The sequence below is a fragment of the Chlorocebus sabaeus genome, chromosome 1 (assembly GCF_047675955.1).
Source record: "Chlorocebus sabaeus isolate Y175 chromosome 1, mChlSab1.0.hap1, whole genome shotgun sequence".
Classification (NCBI taxonomy): domain Eukaryota; kingdom Metazoa; phylum Chordata; class Mammalia; order Primates; family Cercopithecidae; genus Chlorocebus; species Chlorocebus sabaeus.
In genome coordinates this window covers 115,779,352-115,805,858 of record NC_132904.1, presented here as the reverse complement: position 1 = coordinate 115,805,858, position 26,507 = coordinate 115,779,352, and positions in this window count along the sequence as shown.

The following is a 26,507-nucleotide window of genomic DNA, read 5'->3' as shown; positions in this document are numbered from 1 at the left end:
TACCATACCCAGGTAACTTTTTTTTTTTTAAAGACTGAATCTCACTCTGTCACCCAGGCTATAGCACAGTGGCACAATCTTGGCTTGCCAAAACCTCTGCCTCCCAGGTTCAAGCAATTCTCATGCCTCAACCTCCCCAGTAGCTGAGATTACAGGCGTGTGCCACCACGCCTGGCTAATTTTTTGTATTTTTAGTGGAGACAGGGTTTTGACATGTTGCCCAGGCTGGCCTTGCACTCCTGGGCTCAAGCAATCCACCAGCCTCAGCCTACCAAAGTGCTGGGATTACAGGTGTGAGACACTGTGCCAGGCCTTTTTTTTTTTTTTTGTAGAGACAAGGGTCTCACTCTGTTGCCCAGCTTATCTTAGTGTACATTCTTGGTAAACAACCTGTGAACTGCCGCTTCTTTTCTTTTGAAAACCCACTTGTAATTGCTGCTAATTAAGAGCTTATGTTCAGGGCAACTTAAATCTATGCTCCCTGATTGCAGTCTTCAAACTTGATGCAAACAAACTCTCTTCTTATATTAATTTTGCCTCCGTTTTTTCCTTTACGGCCACAATGGGGAAGGGAATCCTTGAGGTCAAGGACACCAGGACAGTTCAGTTGCAAATTCCTTGTCCTTTCATCCTTAGAAATGCACCAGTAACCTCTCTGTGCCTACTCGGGCTTGGGAGCCTTTCTGATTTAAAAAAGAAGAAGAAGGAAGAAGAAGAAAGAAGAGAAAGAAAGAAGAGGAAGAAGAGAAAGAAGAGGACGAAGAAGAAGAAAAAGGAAAAGGAGATGAAGAAGAAAAAGGAAGAGGAAGAAAGAAAGAAGAGAAAGAGGAGGAGGAAGAAGGAGAAGGAGAAGGAGAAGGAGAAGCAGAAGGAGAAGGAGAAGGAGAATGAGAAGGGAAGAAGGAAGAAGGAAGAAGAAGAAACAACTTGTCAGACTGAGAGACCTGACTTTTGCTTCGGAAAATTGGTCCTGGAAGTTCAGAGCATTTACTGTAAACCTCTCCTGGGTGATCAGTGAGGAGTTGGGAGCCTCTTGCTCCCAGCATATATGTTGACTCCAAGAGAGGTGGTGAGTTGCTTAAGGCTGGTGGTGGCAAATCAGGCCCAGAGAAAAGGCACCCTATCTACCAGGCCAGATGCTTCTTCTGCAGTGTTGTAACTGTAGTAAGTCCATTGCCTGATGTATTCAGCAAGTCAGCAACTAGTTGCCCAGTGGGTTCTTTCTGCCTGCTGTACAGACAAAACCCATTCACTGATACTGTAGTATTAAAGAATTTAATTAACGATACATTCACTGATACCGTGGTATTACAGTAAACAATTTAATTAATGATAGGCCAGCCACGTGGGAGAACTGGGGATCACTCAACTCAATCTCCTTGAAGGCTTGGAGGTTAGAATTTTTCAAGGATAGTTTGGTGGGCAGGGAACTAAGGAATGGGTGCTGCTGATTGGTCAGGGATGCGATCCTGGTGGAAAACTGTCCTCATGCACTGTGTCTGCCTCTGGTTGGGGTGAGGGCACAGGACTGGTTGAGTCATGAGTCATTAAGTCCAGGTGGGCTCAGTCAGTTGCCAGAATGCAGAAGTCTGAGAAACATCTCAGAAGACCAATCTTAGATTCTGGGATTGGTAGTGGTGTTATCTGTAGGAGCAATGGGGAGGTCACAAAAGTTGTGATCTCTAGCCACAACAACTCCTTAGAAATAAGAGATTATGGAAACTATGCCCTACTTCTTTTTTTTTTTTTTTTTTTTTTTTTTTGAGACAGAGTCTCACTCTATCACCCAGGCTGGAGTGCAGTGGCGTGATCTCAGCTCACTGAAACCTCCACCTGCTGGGTTCAAGTGATTCTCCTGCCTCAGCTTCCCAAGTAACTGTGACTACAGGCATGCACCACCATGCCTGGCTAATTTTTTTTTTTTTTTTTTTTTGGTAGATACGGGGCTTCACCGTGCTGGCCACGCTGGTCTCGATCTCCTTACCTTGTAATCTGCCTGCCTCAGCCTCCCAACGTGCTGGGATTATAGGCATGAGCCACCATGCCCAGCCCTGCCCTACATTTAAGCAGAATTCAGGCCCCTCTGGTATTCCTAATCTTGTGGCCTTCCATTGGTCTTACAAGGGCAGCTTCAGCCCCCTAACAAGGAGGGGATCAGTTTTAGAGAGGGACTATTATCATCCTTGCTTCAAAGTTAAACTGTAAACTAAATTCCTCCCATGGTTAGCTTGGCCTATGCCCAGGAATGAGGGAGGACAGCCAGCCTGGGGGGTTAGAAGCAAGATGGAGTCAGCCTTGCTAGACTTCTCTCACTGTCATAATCTTTGCAAAGGCAATTTTAAATATGCCCAAGACACCAGGTTGCAGCAGGAAAGAGGTTTAATTGTAGGGACACCAAACAAGGAGGCAGGAGGAAACCTCAAATCCGACTCCCTGAGGAGTCTGGAGATCGTGTTCTTAAGGGTTTTGGAGTGAAAGTGTGGAGACTGTTGATTGGTCAAAGAGTGCAGGTGGAAGCCATAAGACAGGGAGATGAAGAAACTGTATTCTCATATTGATTCTGTTCCTCCGTGGGAGTCTTCAAACTGGTTGGCACAAGCTGTTTTACTGGAATTGGGGATCTGAAAAACATGGTAAGCAATTTTTAAATGAGAGCCTTGTGATTCTAATGTCAGAGATCCTGTCTAGCTTAAACGATAGTCTTGTGGTTCTAACATCAGAAATCCTATCTATAGGAACCATGTGGATGCAAACGGCCAGTATCTAGACCTACTGTGACTGTTGGTTACAACGAAGCTGGTCAAAGTGCAGCCTGATTAATGCTTAATCATCCCCATATTTCTGTTCAGAATTCTTGTTAACCCCGTGAAGACAGCTTCAATGTCACAGAACTGCCTGTAGGAATGAATGCCTTACACCTCAGACCTGGCCCTCTCCATCTGCCCTTTCCATGCTGCCAACAGGGCCAGTGGCAGCGGTGACCAGTCACTGGGAAGGCCCAGCTGAGTCAATGTTTGCTGGCTAACTGCAGGAGGAATGATGAACTGGTCCACATGAATGGAGAGGTCCAACACAAAGCTATGCTAATTCTTCATAAGCTCTGCCTGCCGCCTTTTATATATCAACCTGAAATGTAATTATCTTTATGGCTGGCGGAGTAAATCACCAGTATGTGTCAAAGAGATTTGCTTCTGTGTTTTATTACGTAATATATTAGCTCTACAGTTTTAAGATGTCATTACTTGGCTAATCGCATGAAACGTTTTCATGAGCAAACAGTGATGCTGGTGGGAGCTGGGGCCAGAGACCCGTGGCTAAATCCTTCAGAGAAATGCTGAGAGAGGCCTCGGGGGATCACCTTGTCCAACCCCCTGCCTCCAGGCTTAGAGAGCTCTAGACAGGCATGAGTTCTGCACTATCTGAGGGGCTTTGAGAGGTAGAAGACAAAGAACAGCCAACGATGAATGGGGGACATCTGGATGACCCAAAAATTTTATTCCTGAGTGTATCCAACAGAAATGCATGCTATGACCACAAAAGGACATGCACAAGAATGTTCATAGTGGCTTATTCCTAATAGCAAAAAACTAGAAACAACCTAAATATCATCAACAACAGAATGGAGAACATAATTATGGCATGTTTCCTGTAGTCCCAGTTACTTGGGAGGCTGAGGCAGGAGGATCACTTGAGCCCAGGAGTTCAGGCCACTGCATTCCAGCCTGAGCAACACAATGAGACTCCATCTAAAAAAACAGAATTATGGCATATTTACACAATGGAATACTACATAGCAATCAAAAAGAAAAAATGTCAATAATTGATGAACTATTGACGCATGGGTGACCCTCACAGGCTTCATGTCCCCCTCCCTCTTGGAGACACTGAAGCTGTTTTGGTGGATTAGGTCACCTGATTCACCCACTTACTGGGCTCTTTCAGAGCTCCTGGAATGTCCTCCTTATCCAGCCCCAGATGCAGATCTGAATTTCTCAGGGTGAAATCCCTACAACATTCTCTTTAGGTTTACCGTCTCCTTCCTCCTCCACTACCTGCTGTACATCAGCACCTTCATCAACAAACTCATTGTGTTTTTGCACCCAACAGTGGTGTGTGTTCAAACTTTCTTCCCTGGCTATGAGTCTGGTGGACAAAGGCAGCATGGTGTAATAGAAATATCACAGGCACTGCAATGAAACCCACCTGCTTTGAATCCTAGCTCTACTGCTTTTTATTCTGTCATCTTAGATCACTTAAACTCAGTCAGCCTCAATTTCCACACCTGCAAAGTGGAATATCTTCTTTGCAGTGGGAAGTAATGAGAAAATGAGAAAACATGAGCTTTTGGGGTTTTTTTTGTTTGTTTGTTTGTTTGTTTGTTTGTTTGTTTGTTTTTGAGACAGAGTCTCATTCTGTCACCCAGACTGGAGTGCAGTGGCATGATCTCGGCTCACTGTAGCCTCCGCCTCCCAGGTTCAAGCGATTCTCCCACCTCAGCCTCCTGAGTAGCTGGGACTACAGGCGCACACCACTATGCCTGGCTAATTTTTGGATTTTTAGTAGAGATGGGGTTTCGCCATGTTGGCTAGGCTGGTCTTGAACTCCCGGCCTCAAGTGATTCGCCTGCCTCAGCCTCCCAAAGTGCTGGGATTACAGAGGTGAGTCACCACGCCCCGCCAACATGAGCATCTTACTTGGTGCCTAACATGTTTTTTTGCATTATTCATACGATTATTCAACAAACATTTACTGAACTTCTATACTGTGCCAAAGACCATGCTAGGAGCTGGCACACAACATTGTCACAGTCTATAGTTGACTATTTGTGTTTTTGCAGATTTGGTATCTGAGGGTTCACATTTTGATTTCTCTTTTGGGAGCCACCCTTCCCTCATTTGCAGCTCAGGTGGTTCACCCTCCACCCCATCCCCTAGTTCAGGATATTGCATCCCCCTGGCCACAGGGACTGGCTCTGGGATAGGCTCATGTTCCAGTTGGTTCCATGAGATTCAGCCCTGGAACTTTGGCTGAAACTATTGAGAAAGAGGTGATCCTTTTCCATCAAGCATGGTCAAATGGAGCTCCAGATTTGCTGAGAGATTTTCTTGGCACCTCTCTAGGAGAGTGTGCCTAAGGATAAAGACAATGAAGAAAGCTGGGCGATGAAGAGGGAAAGGCACTCCATAGCCTCATTAAACCACACAAGGACTGAACTGGGTTTCTGACATTCACAAATAAAAACAATGCTAATTTACTGCCCTAAAAATGACTAACATTCAACGAATTGTACTATGTGCCAGGCATTGTGCCAAGTGCTTCACAGGCATCATCTCATTTAATCCTCACAATGACCTGATAAAACAGGTGCTGTGGGTTGAACAAGTGTCTTCCAAAAATTCTTGTCAACCCAGAATCTCACAGTGTGACCTTATTTGAAAATAGCCTTTTGCAGATGTAATTAGTTCAGAAGAAGTCACACTGGATTAGGGCGAGCCCTAAATCCAGTGACTGGGGCCGGCTGTGGTGGCTCACGCCTGTAATCCCAGCACTTTGGGAGGCCAAGGTGGGCGGATCATCTGAGGTCAGGAGTTCGAGACCAGCCTGGCCAACATGGTGAAACCCTTTCTCTACTAAAAATACAAATAAACTAGCCGGGCATAGTGGCAGGCGCCTATAATCCCAGCTACTCGGGAGGCTGAAGCAGGAGAATCACTTGAACCTGAGAGGCAGAGGTTGTAGTGAGCCAAGATAGCGCTATTACACTCCAGCCTGGGCAACAAGAGTAAAACTCTGTCTCAAAAAAAAAAAAAAAAAAAAAAAAAAAAAAAAATTCCAGTAACTAGTGTCTTTCTTAGAAGAGGAGAGGACACAGAGAGATACAGACAGCCTAAGAGGGGATGCCTTGTAAAGATGGAATCAGAGCTTAGAAAGATGCAGCTACAAGCCACGGAACACCTAGGGCTGCCAGGAGCCACCAGAGCTAGGAAGAGGCAAGGAAGGAGTTCTTCCCCAGAGCCTTCCCAGGGAGCATGGCCTTGCTGACACTTCGATTTTGGACTCTGGCTTCCAGAGCTTTGAGAGAATAAATTTCTGTTGTTTTAAGCCACCCAGTTTGTGATTTGTTACGGCAGCCCTAGGGAGCTAATACAGTAGGTAATGATCATTACTATTTTTGAAGATGAGAAAACTCAGGCTAAAGAAGTTAAGTAACTTGCCCAAGGTCTTGTAGTTAATTTAACACCAGAGACAGGATTCAACCCCAGGCAGACTCCAGAGCTGTCTTTCTTTCTTAGTCATTAGATGATACACAGCAGGTGCATATAAATCCTATTCCTTTCCCAGGTCATATTTTACTGTTCTTTGCATCCCTAGTGCTTAGCATGCTGTTTGCTATTTAATAGGTGCCCAGTGACCATTTGGGAATTAAAGTCATTAGGAGCCCTACAGAGTAGGGCACTGAGAGGGCAAAGAAGGGAAAGATATAACCCTTGACCTCCAAAGGTTATAGTTTAATAGGGGAGACCAGAACATGCCACCCCAAAAGATGGATTGTTGAGCTGAAGGCAATTTAGAAGCAGATGCAGGAAAGCTCTCTACTCTCCTCTATGTGCCCAAAAGCAGGACATTGATTTACAAAGACAAAAGATATCCCACTCCCTCTTCTACCTAGGAGAATGCAAGCTAACCATGGAGGATAACTTTAGCCTGAAGATGGTACCACAGGAATCTGTATTAACAAGCTTTACTAATAACCTTTATCTGCCAGTTATTTGCCAACCCACAAGTTGCTGCCCCTGGAGAGTCAAAGTCTGTTTTGTTTTTTTTCTTTTTTTCTTTTTTTTGAGACAGAGTCTCACTGTCACCCAGCCTGGAGTGCAGTGGTGCAATCTCTGCTCACTGCAACCTCCATCTCCCGGGTTGAAGCGATTCTCCTGCCTCAGCCTCCCCAGTAGCCGGGACTACAGGCGTGCACCACCAGGCTCAGCTAGTTTTTGTATTTTCAGTAGAGACAGGGTTTCATCATGTTGGCAAGGCTGGTCTCGAACTCCTGACCTCAGGTGATCCACCTGCCTTGGCCTCCCAAAGTGCTGAGATTATAGGCATGAGCCACTGCACCTGACCATAAAAACTGACTGTTCTGGTCGAGCGCGGTGGCTCACACCTGTAAACCCAGCACTTTGGGAGGCTGAGGTGGGCAGATCATGAGGTCAGGAGTTGGAGACCTAACACGGTGAAACCCCATCTCTACTAAAAATACAAAAGCTAGCCAGGCATGGTGGTGGGCGCCTGTAGTCCCAGCTGCTCGGGAGGCTGAGGCAGGAGAATCGCTTCAACCTGGGAGGCGGAGATTGCAGTGAGCTGAGATTGCGCCACTGCACTCCAGCCTGGGCAACAGAGCGAGACTCCATCTCAAAAACAAACAAAACTGACTGTTCTTTGTTGAAGATGCTTATGAGTCAGAATTCAAAGCTGCCTCTTTGAGAACCACTCATTCTCTGGGTGTCCCCCATGTATATATGAAATATATAGGTGAATAAACTTTATTTTCTCTTGTTAATCTGTCCTCTGTTACAGGGGTTCATGCTAACGAAGAACCTATGAAGGTTGAAGACAAAATTGTTTTTCTTCCCCTACACTAGACAGGACATATAGAAGGAGTGTATGCTCAGGGCTGAGTGAGAAGCTTAAAAATCGCCCTGGAGGAGCTCAAAGAAGGGACAGCACTTAGGGATAAGCCAAAAGGCTTTGAGGAAGAGATTGAGCTTGATTTGGGCCCTGAAGAACTTAGTAAAGAGGAAAGAAGTGGTGACAGTTGATAAAGCAGAAGAAGACCATGAATAGGGCTGAGAGGAAGGACTTTGCGAGATGCATTTGAAGAGAGATGGGGGTGATGGGCTGGGAGGCATCGGCCAGGCCAGATCATAGTTATCGAGGACTGGGCAGGAACTTGGACATGAACTGGTAGCATGGTCCTATAGGCTTTTAGCAGACACAGCTACTGCATTTGTTACTGCTACTGACAGAGGCTTGACTGCAGATACTCGATCTGGGTGCTCCCTACTTTTCCCAGGGCCTGCAGGTCACAGAGCTGTGCACTTTGCTCTGGCCAGCAGTCTATGGGTCTAAGTGTTACCTCCAGACTGAAGCATAAAAGAGTTGATATGAGGCCCTCATTCTCTCTTCATTCTTTGTGGCAAGTGTTGAGGTGGAGGCTTTAGCAGATCTAAGCTGTCTGGATTGCCAGGGACAGCTGTCCCAAAGAGTCATGGGAATTTTATAAGAACAAGAAACAAATGTGGCTGGGCATGCTGGCTCATGCCTGTAATCTCAGCACTTTGGGAGGCTGAGGTGGAAGGATTGCTTGAGGCCAGGAGTTTGAGACCAGCCTAGCCAACATAGCCAGACCCCATCTGTACAAAAAATAAATAGATTAGCCAGGTGTGGTGTCATGCATCTGTGGTCCTAGCTACTGGGGTGGCTGAGATGGGAGGAACGCCTGAGCCAGGGAAGTTGGGGTGAGGATGCTGGGAAGTGCTGGTGATTTTGGGTGTGTGGACAGGTGAAAAATCCTGAAGGAGAATCAGGAAGCAGTGGGAAAGGTGGGAGCAATGGAGCACCACACCCTTCTCCTCCTCCGGGTCTCTCTGACAGCACCCAGGCCACCCCTGCTGATGGCAGCAGGAACTTTCAGGCAGTCTTCTCTTGTTCTCCCAAAATCAACAGCTGCAAGGTCCTAAGGCTTTCCTAGATGTAATTTCTCTCTGTTAGCACAGCAGCCCTAGGAAGCCACTCCTGTTTCCCAAGTTTACAGAAGGAAAACTAGGCTCAGAGATTCAAGCCAGAGTTAGTCAGCGCTAGCCAAAGGTGAATTGACCAAAGACCGAGAAGGCTTCTGACTCCCAGAGTAGGGGCCAGGCTCCCTCCCAGCTTTCAGCTACCACTCAGAGGTGCGGACCCTTCTGGGAAGTCCCCAAAAGCTGGGGATGGCCTGAGATGGCCAGAAGGCAAGGAGGGGATGAGGAGGGCTGTGGTGCCTTCTGCTGGGATTTGCTACCAGGGAGCTCTGTTTTTTAGGAGCAGACCCTGCCCCCAAAGTTCTGAGGCTGTCAGAGAACTTATCTATCACCCTATCTCATCAAACATCCAGCATTCCATCACACCAGCACTATAAACTCTGCATGTCTTGCCCCTTTGATACAAGGTGTGGCTGTATGACTAACTTCTGGGCAAGAACGTATAAACAGAAGACTGTAGGTGAGACATCCAAAAAAGTTCCTTAAAAGGGAGATGAACAACTGGCATAGTCCCTTTGGCCTCACCTGCCTTCTCCTACTTCCTGCCTGAAACTCAGGCTTGATGGCTGGAGCTCCAGCAGACATCTTGGACCATGACGTCTGGGAAAGCCGCGTGCTAAGGAGGGTAAAACAGAACCACATAAGAACAGCCCTGGAGCTGCCCTGCTGGCCCTGAAATGCCCAATGCTAGGCTTCTGTGTGACAGGAGAAGCTCCTGATTGGAATACACATCTGCAGTCAAGTTGCTTTCAGCAGCAGCCAGAGTCTCAAACACTGGGATTGTGGTGGTTGGCCCAGGCAAGAGCAGCTGCTGCCCTAAGCTCCACTTCTTGAACTACGAAACAATGACAGTCAGAGGAATGGCACCTGACGGTATTTCAAATTACAAGATAAATAATACATTTTCAACAAACCATGGGAGGATTTTTAAAATAATAATCCAGATGTGGGAAACAATATTTGGTTTTGGGGGTGTTCATTTGTTTATTGTTTGTTTGTTTGTTTTGAGACGGAGTTTCATTTCGCTCTTGTTGCCCAGGCTGGAGTGCAGTGGTGTGATCTCGACTCACCACAACCTCCGCCTCCCAGGTTCAAGCAATTCTCCTGCCTTAGCCTACTGAGTAGCTGGGATTACAGGCGTCCACCATCACACCTGAGTAATTTTTTTGTATTTTTAGTACAGACGTGGTTTCACTATGTTGGCCAGGCTTGTCCCGAACTCCTGATCTCAGGTGATCCACCTGCCTCGGCCCTCCACCCAAAGTGCTGGGATTACAGGCGTGAGCCACCATGCCTGGCAGGGAAATCATATTTAAGATTATTCATTGCATGATTGAGGAAGATCTTCTGGCACAAACCTAGAAGTCATGAAATAAAGGATTAATCATTTTAACCTCATCAAAATAAAATTTTTTTCAAAAGTCTTTGTGGCAAAAATGAGTCTGGATAGGCTGGTTACACTGCAGCAAGAAAAAAAGCCAAAATCTGAGGGGTATAAAGCAACAAGGGATTATTTCTGGCCCACAGTACATATCCTGTTGTGGAATGGCTGGGGCCTCCACTCCCATGTTGTCAGTATTGTCATTTTCACTTTAGGCTCCCAAGTTAAAGGCACAGCCATCATCTGCTGATGCCAATTCCCATGTCAGAGAGAAAGAGGGTAAGCAAAGCACCAGCACTTCAAACTTCAGCCCAAAGTGTCACGTGGGCTTCCACTTACATTTAACTGACCAGAACAAGTCACACAGCTACACCTTGGTTCACAAGGGTGGGAATGTAATGCCTTTTCAGGGAGGGATACTGGGTATTCATGAACAATAGTACACAAAAGCAAAAGACTCGACCCTTTGGGAGAAGTTTTAGATACTCATCTTGTAAACAAAGGTTTAATTTCTCCGATAAATAAGAATACTCCCAAATCATCAAGAAAATGGTCATATCGATTGAAAAAACAGGCAAAAGATATGAATGGGCATTTTACCAAAAGGAAATAAAAGACACTGTAATTCACTCATAATTTCACATTAAAATGACATGGAGATATCATTTTACACCCATCAAAGTTGTGCGGGTATGTGCAAAGAGGTCACACGTTGCTGATGGGCTGTAAATTGGTATAACCTCTATGGAAGGCAATTGGCATATGTGTCAAGATTTAATGTTCACATAGCTTTCTTTCTTTCTCTTTTTTTAATAGATATGGGGTCTTACTATGTTACCCAGGCTGGTCTTGAACTCCTGAGCTCAAACGATCCTCCCACCTTGACCTCCCAAAGTGCTGGGATTACAGGCATGAGCCACCAGGCCCAGCCAAGTTCACATACATTGTGATACGGTTTTTCTAATTCTAGAAATATATCCTATGATGAACTCACACATGTGGGAAATGGTATTTGTTTAAGGTTTTTCATTGCACTATTGTTTGTAATAACAAAAGATTGGAAACAACCTAATGCCTTTTAATTAGGGACTGGTTAAATAAATTATTTAAATTAAATAAGCTATTTCTCTCCATTCAAGGGAATGCTACATAGATACAAAAATGAAAAGCTTCTTTTGTAATGATATGGAGCAATCTCTAAGATTTAATGTTTAACAAATAAAGTAAGGTACTGAACAGTGTATATTGTATCACTATTTGTGATAGAAAAAGAAAGAACAAATATTCGTAATTGTTTATATATGCTAGAGATATCTCCAAAAATACATTTAAAGTGGGAAATATTGCTTGTGATTAAGGAGACAATAGAAATTCTCCTTTTGTACCTTTTAAATTGTGAGATAGCATGGGAATGTATTGTCTAACCTAACAGTAAAATTAAAAATTAAAAGAGGAGCAAAGTGAACGAGCAATTCCACTCCTAGGTATATAACAAAGAGAAACCAAAACATACACCTGCACAGAAAGAAATTTGTACACAAATATTTATAGTAGCATTACTCTTAATAGCCAAAAGGTGGACGAAACTGGGATGTCCATCAACTGATTGATGGATAAATAAAATGTGGCGTATCTATACAAGGGATTATTATTCAGCCATAAAATGAATGAAATCACGCCTATAATCCCTGCACTTTGGGAGGCCAAGGCAGGAGAATTGCTTGAGCCCAGGAGTTTTGAGACCAGCCTGGACAACATAGCAAATCTTCACTTCTACAAATAGCCAGCATGGTGGAACAGTACTTGTGGTCCCAACTACTCAGAAGGCCAAGGCAGGAGGATTGCTTTAGCCTAGGAGTTCGAGGCTATAGTGAGCCATGATCATGCCACTGCACTCCAGCCTGGGCAACAGAGCAAGACCCTGTCTCACAAAAAAAAAAAAAAAAAAAAACAGAATGAAGTACTGATACATGCCACATGCCACAATAAGATGAACCTTCTGCTGAGGTTCCTTCATTCCTTCATAACGAAAACATTAGGCTGAGTAAACAAACTAGACACAAAAAGCCACATATTATACAATTCCATTTAAGTGAAGTGTCCACAATAGGCAAACAAAAAGTATATCAGTGGTTGCCTAGAGGGATGAGGTTGTGGGAGAAATGGAGAGTGATTTTTAATGAGTACTGTGTTTCTTTTAGGGGTGATAAATATGTTCTAAAATCGATGTGGTGATGGGTGCACAACTCTGTAAATATACTAAAAACCACTGAATTGCACACTTTATTATATATATATTTTTTTGTATAGAGATGGAGTCTCACTGTATTCCCCAGTCTGGTCTTGAACTTCTGGACTCAAGCAATCCTCCCACTTCTGCTTCCCAAAGTGCTGGGATTACAGGCATGAGTCATATGCCTGGCCAAATTGCACACTTTAAATGGGACTTATATGGCAGGTGAGTTATATCTAAAAAATAAATTGTTTTTTTAAAAAGGGGCAGAGAGAGAGCAAAAGAGATGGCCCATATATATGATGCCTCGGGACACTATGAGCTCCTATGACCAGTATCTCAATAGACTCCCCGTAACTCCATCCTCAAGCTCTGTTGAAAGTCCTACCAAAAATTCAGCAGGGCAGTTGTCCTCGCCTGGGTTCCCCCACATAAAGAGCCTTTGGTTCAAGTAGCTTATTTTGGAAAGAGATTCCAGGGAAAAGCAATGGTTCCCTACAATCCCAAGTGGGATTGGGAAACATAAAACAGGGAAGCAGAAAGGCCAAGCTAAGGTGTCTTAACTGAGCTGGCCATCACCGTGGGTCACTGAGGCTCCATCCTGCTAGGGAACCTCTGAAGAACCATGCAAAATGCATCTGAGATGAGGAAGAGCTGGGCATGGCCCTGGTGGTAGAGAAACCCTGGGCAGATGGCAAGAGAGTGAGGTGTCTGACCACATCTGCCATGGCAACTGGGGGAGCTATAGAAGGGAAGCAGTAGCTGAGCACGGAGACTGAGGAGGGCGGTCTGACGCAGTGGTCTAAGCAAAGAGCTCTCCCTGCTGCATAATCTTCAGACTTGACCCAGAGAGTCTCAACATCATTGCCAAAAATCAAACCCATCCTCGAATAACGAATACTTTCTGCCTTGATGAATTCTCAAAGGCATGTGCTGTAGGCCACTAAATGCAGCAGATGTGGATTTTTTTTTTTTTTTAGTAAGAGTCATTCTGCGAGAAGTCTAGCACATGGGCAGTGATCGAGCTGCGGGATACTGTTTTGGGTCAACAATGAGGAGTGATTGTAAAGCCAGGTGTCTAGTTATTGTAAACTGACCCTCATGGTCGTGCCCAAAGGGAATTAAAGAGACACGCTGAGTCATACTTGCGCTGGCTCACAAGTGGAGATTTTTCACAGGACAGTAGTCATGCAAATGTAGAGGATGGCACTGAGGCAGAGTGGCCTCCAACCGGTGTGGGAGAAAAGAGCGAATCCTCAAGCCTCCCGGATCCAGTCCCTGCTTGGGTGCATCCAGGGTTCCCCCAGTGTTTCCTGGTGTCTTAGAGGAAACCTAGTGGTTGGCTCAACCCCCTTCACTGAGATGCCTAGCACAGACGGTTTCTGGAAAATGGGGCCCCGTCTCCTCTTCATGCAACAGCCACAGGGGCCAGCAATGGTGTGCACTGAGTGACGCCATCCAGGGTGGCTGCCCACCCTCCACCCCCAATGCCATGACTGGTGGGAGGGAAAAATTCCCCTTGTGAGTCAAGATGTCCCTGAAACTCAGGCTGGAGTCCATAGACAGAAGGTGCCTGGCCTCGGCCCCAGCTGATGCCCCCACCTTAGTGTGGAGCTCTTTCAGAAAAGGGAATTCCCCAGCAAAATGCTCAGATCAGCAGAACCCTGGGGACCCACTAGGCCTAAGACCAAAGAGCCAAAGTTGTCATCAGCGGCTCATTCTGCTCAGCTACCAGCCACTTCCTGGGTGCAAGCTGGCCCCAGCAGTATCAGGTCCCCCTTTACTTGCAAAACCTAGAATCAGCTTCTTCCCACCTAATTTTCAAATCCCCAAGGGGTGGGGGACAGGTGCTTAATCTCCTAAATTCTCAAAAATGCCAGGTACAGGGGATCATGCCTGTAATCCCTGCACTTTAAGAGCCTGAGGCGAGTGGATCACCTGAGGTCAGGAGTTCAAGACCAGCCTGGCCAACATGGTGAAACCTCTTCTCTATACTAAAAATACAAAAATTAGCCAGGTGTGGTGGCACATGCCTGTAGTCCCAGCTATTCAGGAGGCTGAGGCAGGAGGATCGTTTGAACCCAGGAGGTGGAGGTTTCAGTGAGCCAAGATTGTGCCATTGAACTCTAGCCTGGGCGAGAGAGGGAGACTCTGTCTCAAAAAAACACACACAAAATCTCAAAAATCAAGGGTCTGATTCACTTCTCTTCTGGACATTTAGGCCAGCCCATCCCTCTGGACGGGCCTCACCACAATGCTCATGGCTTTTACTTTAAGAGCACTTTCTATGTGTTAAGTGCCTCGCATGCAGTTTCACTGAGTCCTTCCGGCGGCCCAGTGAGGTGAGTACTTTCCATTTTACTGATGAGGAAACAGCTTCCGAGAGGTGAGGAAACTTGCCTGAGCTCACACAATGAGTAAGTTGAGATGCTTGCTAATTACCCTGTACATAGATAGCACGTCATAATTTTCCAAGATCTTTCATTTCATTAGGTCATTGTCTTAGTCCATTTTGTGCTGCTGTACCAGAATACCTGAGACCGGGTACTTTATAATGAGCAGAAATTGATCGGCTCATGGTTCTAGAGGCTGAAAAGTCCAAGATGAAGGGACTGGCATCTACCAAGAGCCTTCTTGCTGCATCTTCCCATGGTGTAAGAGCAAAGAGAGAGCAAGAGACCAAACTTGCAGCCTCAAGCCCTTTTATAAAAATCATTAACCCATTCATGAGGGCTCCACCCTTATGACCCAAACGCCTCTCATTAGGCCCCACCTCCCAACACTGCTACATTGAAGATTAAATTCTAACACATGCATCTTGGAGAACACATTCAAACCATTCAGCCATTTAACCTTCACCACAATTCCATGAGATAACGTATCATGGTTATTATTATACCCACGTTAAATATTGTAACAATGAGAGCATTAATGACCTGCACAGTCACCCAGTCAGGTTTGGTAAGGGTTGGTGACACAGCAAGAGCTCAAGCCCTAGCCTGTCTGACTCCAGCGTGTGGGCCTTGCTTCACTTTGTGTCCTTACACCACCCAGCGTGGCTAAAATTGGCTCCTGTATTGGATTGAACAGTGCCCCTAAAAAGCTATGTCCAAGTCCTAACCCCTGGTACTTGTGAATGTGATTCTGTTTGGAAATAGGTTTGAGATGAGGTTAAGGGAAACCAAAATATTTCACCCCAAAATATACTTCTTTTTTTAACTTTTATTTTAAGTTCACAGGTACATGTGCAGGTTTGTTACATAGGTCAACTTGTGTCCAAAGGGTTTGTCGTACAAATTATTTCATCACCCTGGTATTAAGCTTAGGACCCATTAGTTATTTTTCCTGATCCTCTCCTTTCTCCCACCCTCCATCCTCCAACGAGCCCTGGTGTCTCTTGTTACCCTCTTTCTGTCTCTGTGTTCTCATCACTTAGCTCTCACTTGTAAGTGACAGGATATGGTGTTTGGTTTTCTTTTCCTGCATTAGTTTGCTAAGGATAATGGCCTCCAGCTCCATCCACATTCCTGCAAAGGACATGATCTCATTCTTTTTTATGGCTGCATAGTATTCCATTGTGTATATGTACCACATTTTCTTTATCTAGTCTACCACTGTTGGGTATTTAGGTTGATTCCATCTCTTTGCTGTTGTGAATAGTACTGTAATGAACATAAATGTTCATGTGTTTTTATTAAAGAACAATATATATTCCTTTGCATATATACCCAGTATTGAAATTGCTGGGTTGAATGGTATTTCTCTGAGGAATCTCCACACTGCTTTCTACAGTGGTTGAACTAATTTACACTCCCACTAATAGTGTATAAGTGTCCCTTTTTCTTTGCAAACTTGTCAGTAACTGTTTTGTTTGTTTTTGTTTCTTTTTCACCTTGTAATAGCAGGCATTCTGACTGGTGTTAGATGGTACCTCAGTGTGGTTTGTTTGCATTTCTCTGATGATCAGTGAGGTTGAGCTTTTTTTCATATGCTTGTTGGCCCCATGTATGTCTTTTTTTGAACAGTGTCTGTTCATGTCATTTGCCACTTTTTAATGGGATTGTTTGTTTTTTCTTGTAAATTTAAGTTCCTTATAGATGCTGGATATTAGACCTTTATCAAATGCATAGTTTGCAAATATTTTCTCCCATTCTGTAGGTTGTCTGTTTACTCTGTTGATAATTTATTTTGCTGTGCAGAAGCTCTTTAGTTTAGTTAGATCCCATTTGTCAATTTTTGCTTTTGATGCAATTGCTTTTGGCAACTTCGTCATGAAATCTTTTCCCATTCCTATATATAGAATGATATTGCCTAGATTTACATTTAAATGTAAAACCCAAAACTATAACATTTGAATATTTAATCCATCTTGACTTGATTTCCGTATATGATGTAAGGAAGGGGTCCAGTTTCAATCTTCTGCATATGGCTAGCCAGTTATCCCAGCACCATTTATTAAATAGGGAATCCTTTCCCCATTTCTTGTTGCTGTTGACTTGGCTGAAGATTAGATGGTTGCAGGTGCACAGCCTTATTTCTGGGCTCTCTATTCTGTTCCATTGGTTTACGTGTCTGTTTTTGTCCCAATACCATGCTGTTTTTGTTACTGTAGCCCTGTAGTATAGTTTGAAGTCAGGTAGCGTGATGCCAGCTTTGTTCTTTTTGCTTAGGATTCTCTTTGCTATTCAGCCTCTTTCTTGGTTCCATATGAATTTTAATATAGTTTTTTTATAGTTCTGTGAAGAACGTTATTGGTAGTTTGATAGGAATAGCATTTAACCTATAAATTGCTTTGGGCAGTATGTCCATTTTAATGATATTGATTCTTCCTCTCCATGAGCATGGAATGTTTTTCCATTTGTTTGTGTCATCTCTGATTTCTTTGAGCGTGGTTTGTAGTTCTCCTTGTGGAGAGCTTTCACCTCCCTGGTTAGCTGTATTCCTATGTATTTTATTCTTTTTGTGGCAGTTGTGAATGGGATCATGTACCTGATTGGCTCTCAGCTTGATTGTTGCTGGTGTATAGGAATGTTAGTGATTTTTGTACATTGATGTTGTATCCTGAGACTTTGCTGAAATTGTTTATCAATGTAAGGAGCTTTTGGGCCAAGACTATGGGATTTTCTAGATATAGGATGATGTCATCTGCAAAGAGGGATAATTTGACTTTCTCTCTTCCTATTTGGGTGCCCTTATTTCTTTCTCTTTCCTGATTGTTCTGACCAGGACTTCCAATACTATTTTTAGTAGGAGTGGTAAGAGAGGGCATCATTGTTTTGTGCCATTTTTCAAGGGGAGTGGTTCCAGCTTTTGCCCATTCAGTATGATGTTAGCTGTGGGTTTGTCATAGATGGCTATTATTTTCAGGTATTTTTCCTCCAATACCTAGTTTATTGAGAGTTTTTAACATGAAGTGGTGTTGAATTTTATATGAAGTCTTTTCTGCATCAATTAAGATAATCACATGGTTTTTTCTTTAGTTCTATTTATGTGATGAATCACATTTATTGATTTGTGTATGTTGAACCAACCTTGCATCCCAGGAACAAAGCCTACTTGATCACGGTGGATAAACTTTTTGATGTGCTGCTGGATTTGTTTTGCCAGTATTTTGTTGAGGTTTGTTGAGGATTTTTGCATCAACGCTCATCAAGTATATTGGCCTATTGGCTTGAAGTTTCCTTTAATTGGTGTGTCTCTGCCAGGTTTTGGTATCAGGATGATGCTAGCTTCATAGAATGAGTCAAGTAGGAATTCCTCCTCCTCAATTTTTTGGAATACTTTCAGTAGGAGTGGTGCCAGCTCTTCTTTATACATCTGGTAGAATTCAGCTATGAATTCATCTGGTCCTGGGCTTTTTTATTTTTGGTTGGTAGGCTATTTATTACTGCTTCAGTTTCAAAGCTCATTAATTGTCTGTTCAGGGGTTCAATTTCTTCCTGGTTCAGTCTTGGGAGGGTGTGTGTGTCCAGGAATGTATCCATTTCTTCTAGATTTTCTAGTTTGTGTGCATAGAGGTGTTCATGTTATTCTCTGACAATTATTTCATTTTCTGTGGGGTCAGTGGTAACATCCCATTTGTCATTTCTAATTGTGTTTATTTGGACCTTCTCTCTTTTCTTCTTTATTAGTCCAGTTAATGGTCTATCTAGTTTTATTACTTTTTTCAATTAACCAACTCCTAGGTTCATTAATCTTTTGGCTAGTTTTTCGTGTCTCCACCTCCTTCAGTTCAGCTCTGATCTGGGTTATTTCTCGTCTTCTGCTAGCTTTGATGTTGGTTTTCCCTTGGTTCTCTAGCTCTTTTAGTTGTGATGTTAGATTGCTAAATTGAGATCTTTCTAACTTTTTCGTGTGGGCATTTAATGCTATAAATTTCCCTCTTAACATTGCCTTAGCTGTGTCCCAGAGATTCTAGTTCATTTTATCTTTCTTCTCATTAGTTTCAAATAATTTCTTGATTTCTGCCTTAATTTCATTATTTACCCAAAAGTCATTCAGGAGCAGGTTATTCAATTTTCATATTATTGTATGGTTTTCAATAATTTTCTTAGTCTTGATCTCTAATTTTATTGCACTGTGGTCTGTGAGAGTGGTTGTTATGACTTCAGTTCTTTTGCATTTACTGAGGAGTGTATTGTGTGTGATTGTGTGGTTAATTTTAGAATATATGCCGTGTGGTGATGAGAAGAATGTATATTCTGTTGTTTTGGAGTGGAGAGTTTTATAGATGTCTTTCAGGTGCATTTAATCCAGTGCTGAGTTCAGGTTCTGAATATCTTTGTTGATTTTCTGCCTCGATGATTTGTCTAATACTGTCAGCGGGGTGTTGAAGTCTCCCACTATTATTGTGTGAAAGTCTAAGTCTCTTTGAAGGTGTCTAAGAACATGCTTTATGAATCTGGGTGCTCCTGTGTTAGGTGCATATATATTTAGGATAGTTAGGTCTTCTTATTAAATTGAACCCTTTACAATTATGTAATGCCCTTCTTTGTCTTTTTTGATCTTTGTTGGTTTAAAGTCTGTTCTGTCTAAAATTAGGATTGCAACCCCTGTTTTTTCCTGTTTTCCATTTGCTTGGTAAACTTTTCTCCATCCCTTTATTTTGAGCCTATGGCTGTCATCAAATGTGAGATGGGACTCTAAGACATCATACTAATGGGTCTTGGTCCTTTATCCAGCTTGCCACTCTGTGCCTTTTAATTGGGGCATTTAGTCTGTTTACATTCGAGGTTAGTATTGATATGTGTGGATTTGATTCTGTCTTCATGATGTTAGCTGGTTATTATGTAGACTTGTTTGTGTGGTTGCATTATAGTGTCACTGGTCTGTGTACTTAAATGTGTTTTTTTCTAGAAGTTAGTAACAGTCTTTCCATATTTAGTGCTTCCTTGAGGAGCTCTTGTAAAGCAAGTCTGGTAGTAATGAATTTTCTCAGCATTTGCTTGCCTGAAAAGAATCTTATTTCTCCTTCCTTATTAGGTTAATTTGGCCAGACATGAAGTTTTGAGTTGGACTTTCTGTTCTTTAAGAGTGTTGAGGCTGGGCATGGTGGCTCACACCTGTAATCCCAGCACCTTGGGAGGTTGAGGTGGGTAGATCACTTGAGCTCAGGAGTTCAAGACCAGCCTGGGCAACATGGCAAAACCCTGTCTCTACAAAAAGTACAAAAAATTAACTGGGCATGATGGTGTGTGCCTGTAATTCCAGCTACTCAGAAGCCTGAGGTGGGAAGATGGCTTGAGCCCAGAAGTTTGAGGCTACAGTGATCCACTGAGACTCTGTTGAAATGAGGAGAAAGGAAGGAAGGAAGGAAGGAAGGAAGGAAGGAAGGAAGGAAGGAAGGAAGGAAGGAAGGAAGGAAAAAAGAAAGAAAGAAAGAAAGAAAGAAAGAAAGAAAGAAAGAAAGAAAGAAAGAAAGGAAAGAAGAAAGAAAGAAGAAGAAAGGAAGGAAGGAAGGAAGGAAGGAAGGAAGGAAGGAAGGAAGGAAGGAAGGAAGGAAGGAAAGAGAGAGAGAGAGAGAGGGAGGGAGGGAGGGAGGGGAAAGAAAAAGAAAGAAAGAAAGAAAAAAGAAGAAAGAAGGAAAGAAAGAAAGAAAGAGAGAAGAAAGAGAGAGAGAGAAAGAGAAAGAAAGAAAGGAAGGAAGGAAGGAAGAGAGAAGAAATAGAGAGAGAAGAAAGAAAAAGAAAGAAAAAGAAAGAAAGAGAAGAAGAAGGAAAAGAAGAAGAGGAAGAAGAACAAGAAGAAGAAGAAGAAGAAAGGAAGGAAGGAAGGAAGGAAGGAAGGAAGGAAGGAAGGAAGGAAGGAAGGAAAAGAGGGAAAGAGAGGAAAAGAAAGAGAGAGAAAGAAGGAGCTTCAGAGAAAAGCTGTGGCTGTTTTGGACTGTGTCCTCAGATTCCCCCACTGCAGTGACCACCTTTGGGGTATTCATATTCACCCCCGTGTGGGGGAAGGGTTCCTAAGAAGGAAAATCTGAAGGTGATTTCCCAGATTCAAGAGCTCAGCTGTTGGAAACTGCTGGGCCTCCTGGACATCTCAGCTGCAAAGGCTCTTGAGTGCCCTGAGGTAGGTGGGGCTGGCTGGGGACTGCACAGAGGAAGAGCTCATCTACCCTCCTGGCCCTGAGCCCCAGGCCTGCAGACCCACTAGCCTTCTGCATCTGGTCTTCTGATTTGCATCAAAGGGGCCATAGGTCCCAGTCATATTTGGCCTGGGGAGGGCCCGAGTGCAAGCAGGACACTCTCCTTCAAATGTCACCAGGACTCCTTCCCAGGTGTAGTGGGAGAGAAAAGCTTTCCCTTCATTTTTGGAAGGTTCACTAAAAGATCAGCTCACAAAAGGCAGATTAACTGGAGAAAAGACATACAACTTTATTTGATCATAGTTTTATGTGACACAAGAGCCTTCAGAATGAAGACCCCACCCCCACGATGGGGTGCAGAAGCTTATCTACTGCCTTGAGGATGAGGGAAGGCTGGGCTGTATCAAGGCAGATTCTCTGCAGATGCAAATCTCCCACCAAAAGACAGCTTTGCAGGGCCACTTCTGTTTCCTGGCCCTCTGACACCCAACTCAAAATATGTCTAAGAAAAAATATCTTGATTTCTTTTCCAGGAGAGGGAGTGGGAAATTAGGGGAGGGCACGGGCCAAGCTAGAAGGGGAGCTGTTCTTTCCTAGCATGAGGGATAGGGAGAGGAACTTCCCCAAGGTCCTCTGAATTAGGGGAAGCAAGGGAAGTCTCGTCCCCAACACAGATGTCCCCAAGTTTCTGCCAGGGGGATATTGCCTCAGCCTTTGCTAGCTCTGAGCCCCATCCTGGCCTGCCCCAGGGCTCAGGGCAAGACCCATGGCAGGTCCAGCGGTGACAGCCACAGGTCTCCCTCCTTGAGGGCCCACTCCAGCTGCTCCTCCCACCAGGCCTGTGTTGCAGGGAGGCCGGTCTGAAATGGTGCTGGGTTCTGAAGTTAATAAATGTTGACATTTAGCAAGCGGGAGCGGTAGTGGTGTTTTATTGGTGTTAATGTGATGTCCGCAGGATTAGCGACTCCCCAAATTGTTATCTGGAATAGAGCAAGTGAAGGAAGAATGGATCTCCTCTCCCCCACCACTCAAATTAGGATTTGATGAAAAGCTTCTTCCCACTGATAGAGACAGGATTGAATTAGTGGGCTGTTGTCCTGTGCCTGTGGTCTAGGGAAGAGAGGCTTCAGGAAGGGGGGTGCTTGTCCTCTCTACCTTGCCTCCTTGGCATCCCTTCCTGGGAGCCAGGGGTGCCCCGGCATGATACTCCAAACTTTTCTCTGCAACCCTCCTCTCCCTCAGACCTGAGTTCCAGAAGGTTCTTCAGAGAGGAAGGGTCTCAGGAGGCCTGGCTGGCTTACATTTATCTGGCCTGACCACAGAGAAAGAACCTGTGGAGACATGCGGGGACTGCAGGAGCAGCAAGGGGCCTGTGAGGGTTGTCCAGCTCTTGGCAGCTCAAGGTTAGCAACTTGAGGGCTCTAAGCAGGCCCCCGGAAACCGAGCCACTCTCATGAGGCTTGCAGTTGTGGTGATGCTCTCCCTCATATTTAAAGACTTTCCAGCCAGGCCCTTCCTATGCCCCAGCCTATACCTTTCTGGTCAGGACAGCACCTCCTCAGTCCCTGGCTTACCCCTTGGTGCTGCCCTTGTGTCTAGCTCTGTTCTCCCATTTGGGCTCACCAGGTGCCCAGGTTCAACCTTAGGCCCCTAGCCGAGTCTCCTCTGAGCATCACCCTCCTTCGCCTCCATGCTGGGTCCTCTAGGGAGGACCATCCACAGCCTTTCCTGGATGCCAAGCTCCAGGCCTGCTCAGGTCTGCCATGAGGAGCCCACCCCCACCTTGGAGGGATGTCTGTGTGTGTGCATGTGCATGAATGCAGCCACAGGTGTGTGCACACGCATGATGCATGTATTTCAACACACGTATTAGCTCTCAGTTTTCTAGATACTGGAGACCAGTCCCAAGAGGGTCTAGAACCCAGTCCTGCTGTGCCTCAGTGCAGCCTGTGTCATGCCTCTGATGGCTACCAGGAAGGGAACAATGACCCTCACCTGGCATTGAGCTCTGGGCTTTACATGCACCATTCTATTTAATGCTTGTAACAAGCTGATATGGTTTGGCTCTATGTCCCCACCCAAATATCACCCTGAATTGTAGTAATCCCCACCTGTCAAGGGTGGGGCCAGCTGGAGATAATTGAATCATGGGGGTGGTTCCCCCATGCTGTTCTTGTGATAATGGGTAAGTTTCATGAGAGCTGATGGTTTTATAAATGGGAGTTCCTCTGCACAAGCTCTGTTGCCTGCCGCCATGTAAGATGTGCCTTTGCTTCTTCTTTGCCTTCCACCATGATTGCGAGGCCTCACCAGGCCATGTGGAGCCATGTAAACCTCTTTTCTTAATAAATCACCCAGTCTTAGGTATGTCATTATCAGCAGCATGAGAACAGACTAATATACAACCCAATGAGAAAGCTACTGCAAGTACTCCCATTTCACAGCTAAGAAACAGAGGATCCACCCAAGGTAGCAGAAAGCAACTGGCCAGCTTGGGGGGTTGCCCTGGGTCTGTCTGACCCCACCACTCACAGTCAATCTCCTCCATTGCCTCTGACTGGGTGCAGGCTGGGCTCATGCCTGGGGGCAGTGAACAGTGTCCGTAGATGGCTCCCTATCACTTCCTCCCCCATCAGTTCACAAAGTGTCCCCACACATGTCATCTTCCAGACCACAGTCCTCACTTCATCCTTAGAGAGAGTCCCACTCTCTGGAACTGGTGCCAGGGTGCTGCACATGCTGGGCACCACATACCCCACCACAGAAAACTAGAGAACTTATTTTTGTTTTTTTTTTTTACTTTTTAATGGAAAATTTCAGAAACTAGTATAGTGAACTCCCATGTACTCATCACCCAACTTCAAAAATTATCAACATTTACTAATCTTATTTCATCTATTCTCCCTCATGCACTTTTTTTCTGAAGATTTTAAGCAAATCTCAGACATTCTTTCATTTCACCTGTAAATACTTCGGTGTGCATAAGGGCTTCTTTTCCCTTAACCTAATTACACCATTAACTCACCTAACAAAATGAGCAATGGCTTTTTAATATTATGTAATACTCTACGTTCAGATTTCTCCAGTTGCCTGCCAAATAGCTTTTCACAGTTAATTTGTTCAAATTGGGATCCAGGCCAGGTGTGGTGGTTCATGCCTGTAATCCCAGCACTTTGGGAGGGTGAGGCGAGCAGATCACTTGAGGTCAGGAATTTGAGACCAGCGTGGCCAACATGACGAAACCTCATCTCTACTAAAAATACAAAAATTAGTATGGCGTTGGGGTGGGTGCCTGTAGTCCCAGTTACTCAGGAAGCTGAGGCAGGAGAATTGCTTAAACCTGGGTGGCAGAGGTTGCAGTAAGCTGAGATTGTACCACGGCACTCTGGCCTGGGAGACAGAGCGAGATTCTGTCTCAAAAACAAAACAAAACAAGTCGAGATCCAAACAAGGCCTGTCCATTGCATGGGGTTGATGTCTCCTGAATCTTTAACTGCCCCGGCCTCTGCACCCCACTCCCTCCTGCCCCCACCACCTTAAATAGGTCATTGTCCTGTGGAATGTCCCACATTCTCAGTGACTTATTGCATTCTCATGATGTTATTTAACATCCTCTTCAGTCTCCCTAAAGATCTTTACAGAAGTATAAAATGGTTACATCGTTCCCCTGCTTGAAACCCTTCTACAACTTCCTGTTGCCCTGAAAAGAAAATCCATACCCTTTTCTTGGCGTTTGCAAGGACCTGCCCTTATGATCGGTCAAACCTCACCTCCCACCCCTCCACCCTCTGTCCTGTTCCCTCAGCTTTGCTCCAGTGCCCTCTGTCTCCTTTTCCTACTTTGGAACTGTAACTGGTGGAGGGTTTTGACTATGAGTTGTCCAGGTTCTTGGCATTTTGAACAAAGAATTGTAAAAAATGCTGTAGCAAAGCAATGGAAGAATAAAGCAATGAAAGCATCGATTTATTGAAACCAAAGTACACTCCACAGAGTAGGAGTAGGCTTGAGCAGGGGGCTCAAAAGCACTGGTTACAGAATTTTCTGGGGTTTAAATATCCTCTAGAGGTTTCCCATTGGTTTCTTGGTTTACATCCTATGTAAATGAAGTAGTGGCCTGCAACCAGTCTGATTGGCTGTGGAAGGTGACCAGTCAGAGGCTGAACTGAAGTTACAAAGTTACACCCCTACGCAAACATCCAATTGGTTGTGGGAGGGGACCAATGAGAGCCTGAAGTGAAGTTACAAAATTATACCCCTACGCAAATGAAGACTAGAGCCGTGACCAGTCTGATTGGTTGCAGGAGGGGACCAGTCAGAGATACTTTCCATTTCTCACCTGGGACACAAAAAGATGGGGGGTTGCAAAGGGAGTAGCCTTTTGTTACTTTTGTTCTTTTGTTACTTGGGTGTGGAGTGTTGGGGGTTTCCTTTTGACTTAGTTTTAGGAAGTCAGTATAATTGGCCTTAGGTTCCCTGCCTCTGGACCCTATTCTGCCTCAAAACCACAGGCTGCTTGCTGCCTCCAGCCTTACAGAGTGTTTCTTCTGCCGGGAACGCCACTCTTTCCCACCTCGGCCAGCAGCCACCAGCCATCCCTTCCTAATAACCAGCTCTCCCATTAAAGTGCCTTCCCCAGGCAGTGGCCTGGCCTGGCCACCCTGCTTCAGTAGATCCCCTCCCCGAGTTGCTTCCCAGCTTAATCTCTTTTTTTGTATCCATTGTGCTTCTCAAAATTTGTAGTTGTTTTTATCTATTTGTTTCTTTTTAAAGTGTTTAACTGCCTTCTCCCCGCTCTGCCAACAAGAATGTAAGCTTCATGAGGACAGGGTTGTGTCTGTCTGGTATCTCTGAGACCTACAGCAAGGTTTGGAACATAATATTAATAGATGTCCAAGTATTTGTTGATTGATAGGATAAATGGAAGGGAGGGAGGAAGAAGAAGAGGTTTGTCTTTCCAAGAATTCACAATCTGGTTGGGGAAGCAGGAAAACAAAGAGAATAGAAGACCTTTCAATCAACCGATTAATATCTATTAAACACTAACTAATAACCACCACACTTTTCCAGGCATACACGGGATATCTTAGGTGTTAATAGCAGTATGTTAAAGTATAAACTAGTGCACTCTAAGTGCTCCAGAGCCTGGGCGAGGGGTTTGGTTAGGACAATATTGAAGAGGCCTGAAGGCTCTTTCCTTCCTGGAGGGCTTCAAGGAGGAGGCCATCCTGAACTGAGCCTCCATTCACAAAAAACCCTCCCATTTCCATAGTGCCCTAGGATTCCAAAGGATGCCTGTGACGATTTTCACCTTTATAGAGAGAAGGAAGTTGAGACTTGGCCATTTTCCCAGGTCCCACAGCTAGTAGGTGACAGAAGTGGGAGTCAAGCCCAAACTTTGTGGCCCCTCCACCCTCCATGATGGGCAGACAGGCACAGGGAGGAGGAAGGCAGATGGTAGGCAGGCACAGAACAAGCAGGGGCCCAGGAGGGTGCCTCGGGAGGTGAGAACTGTACTTC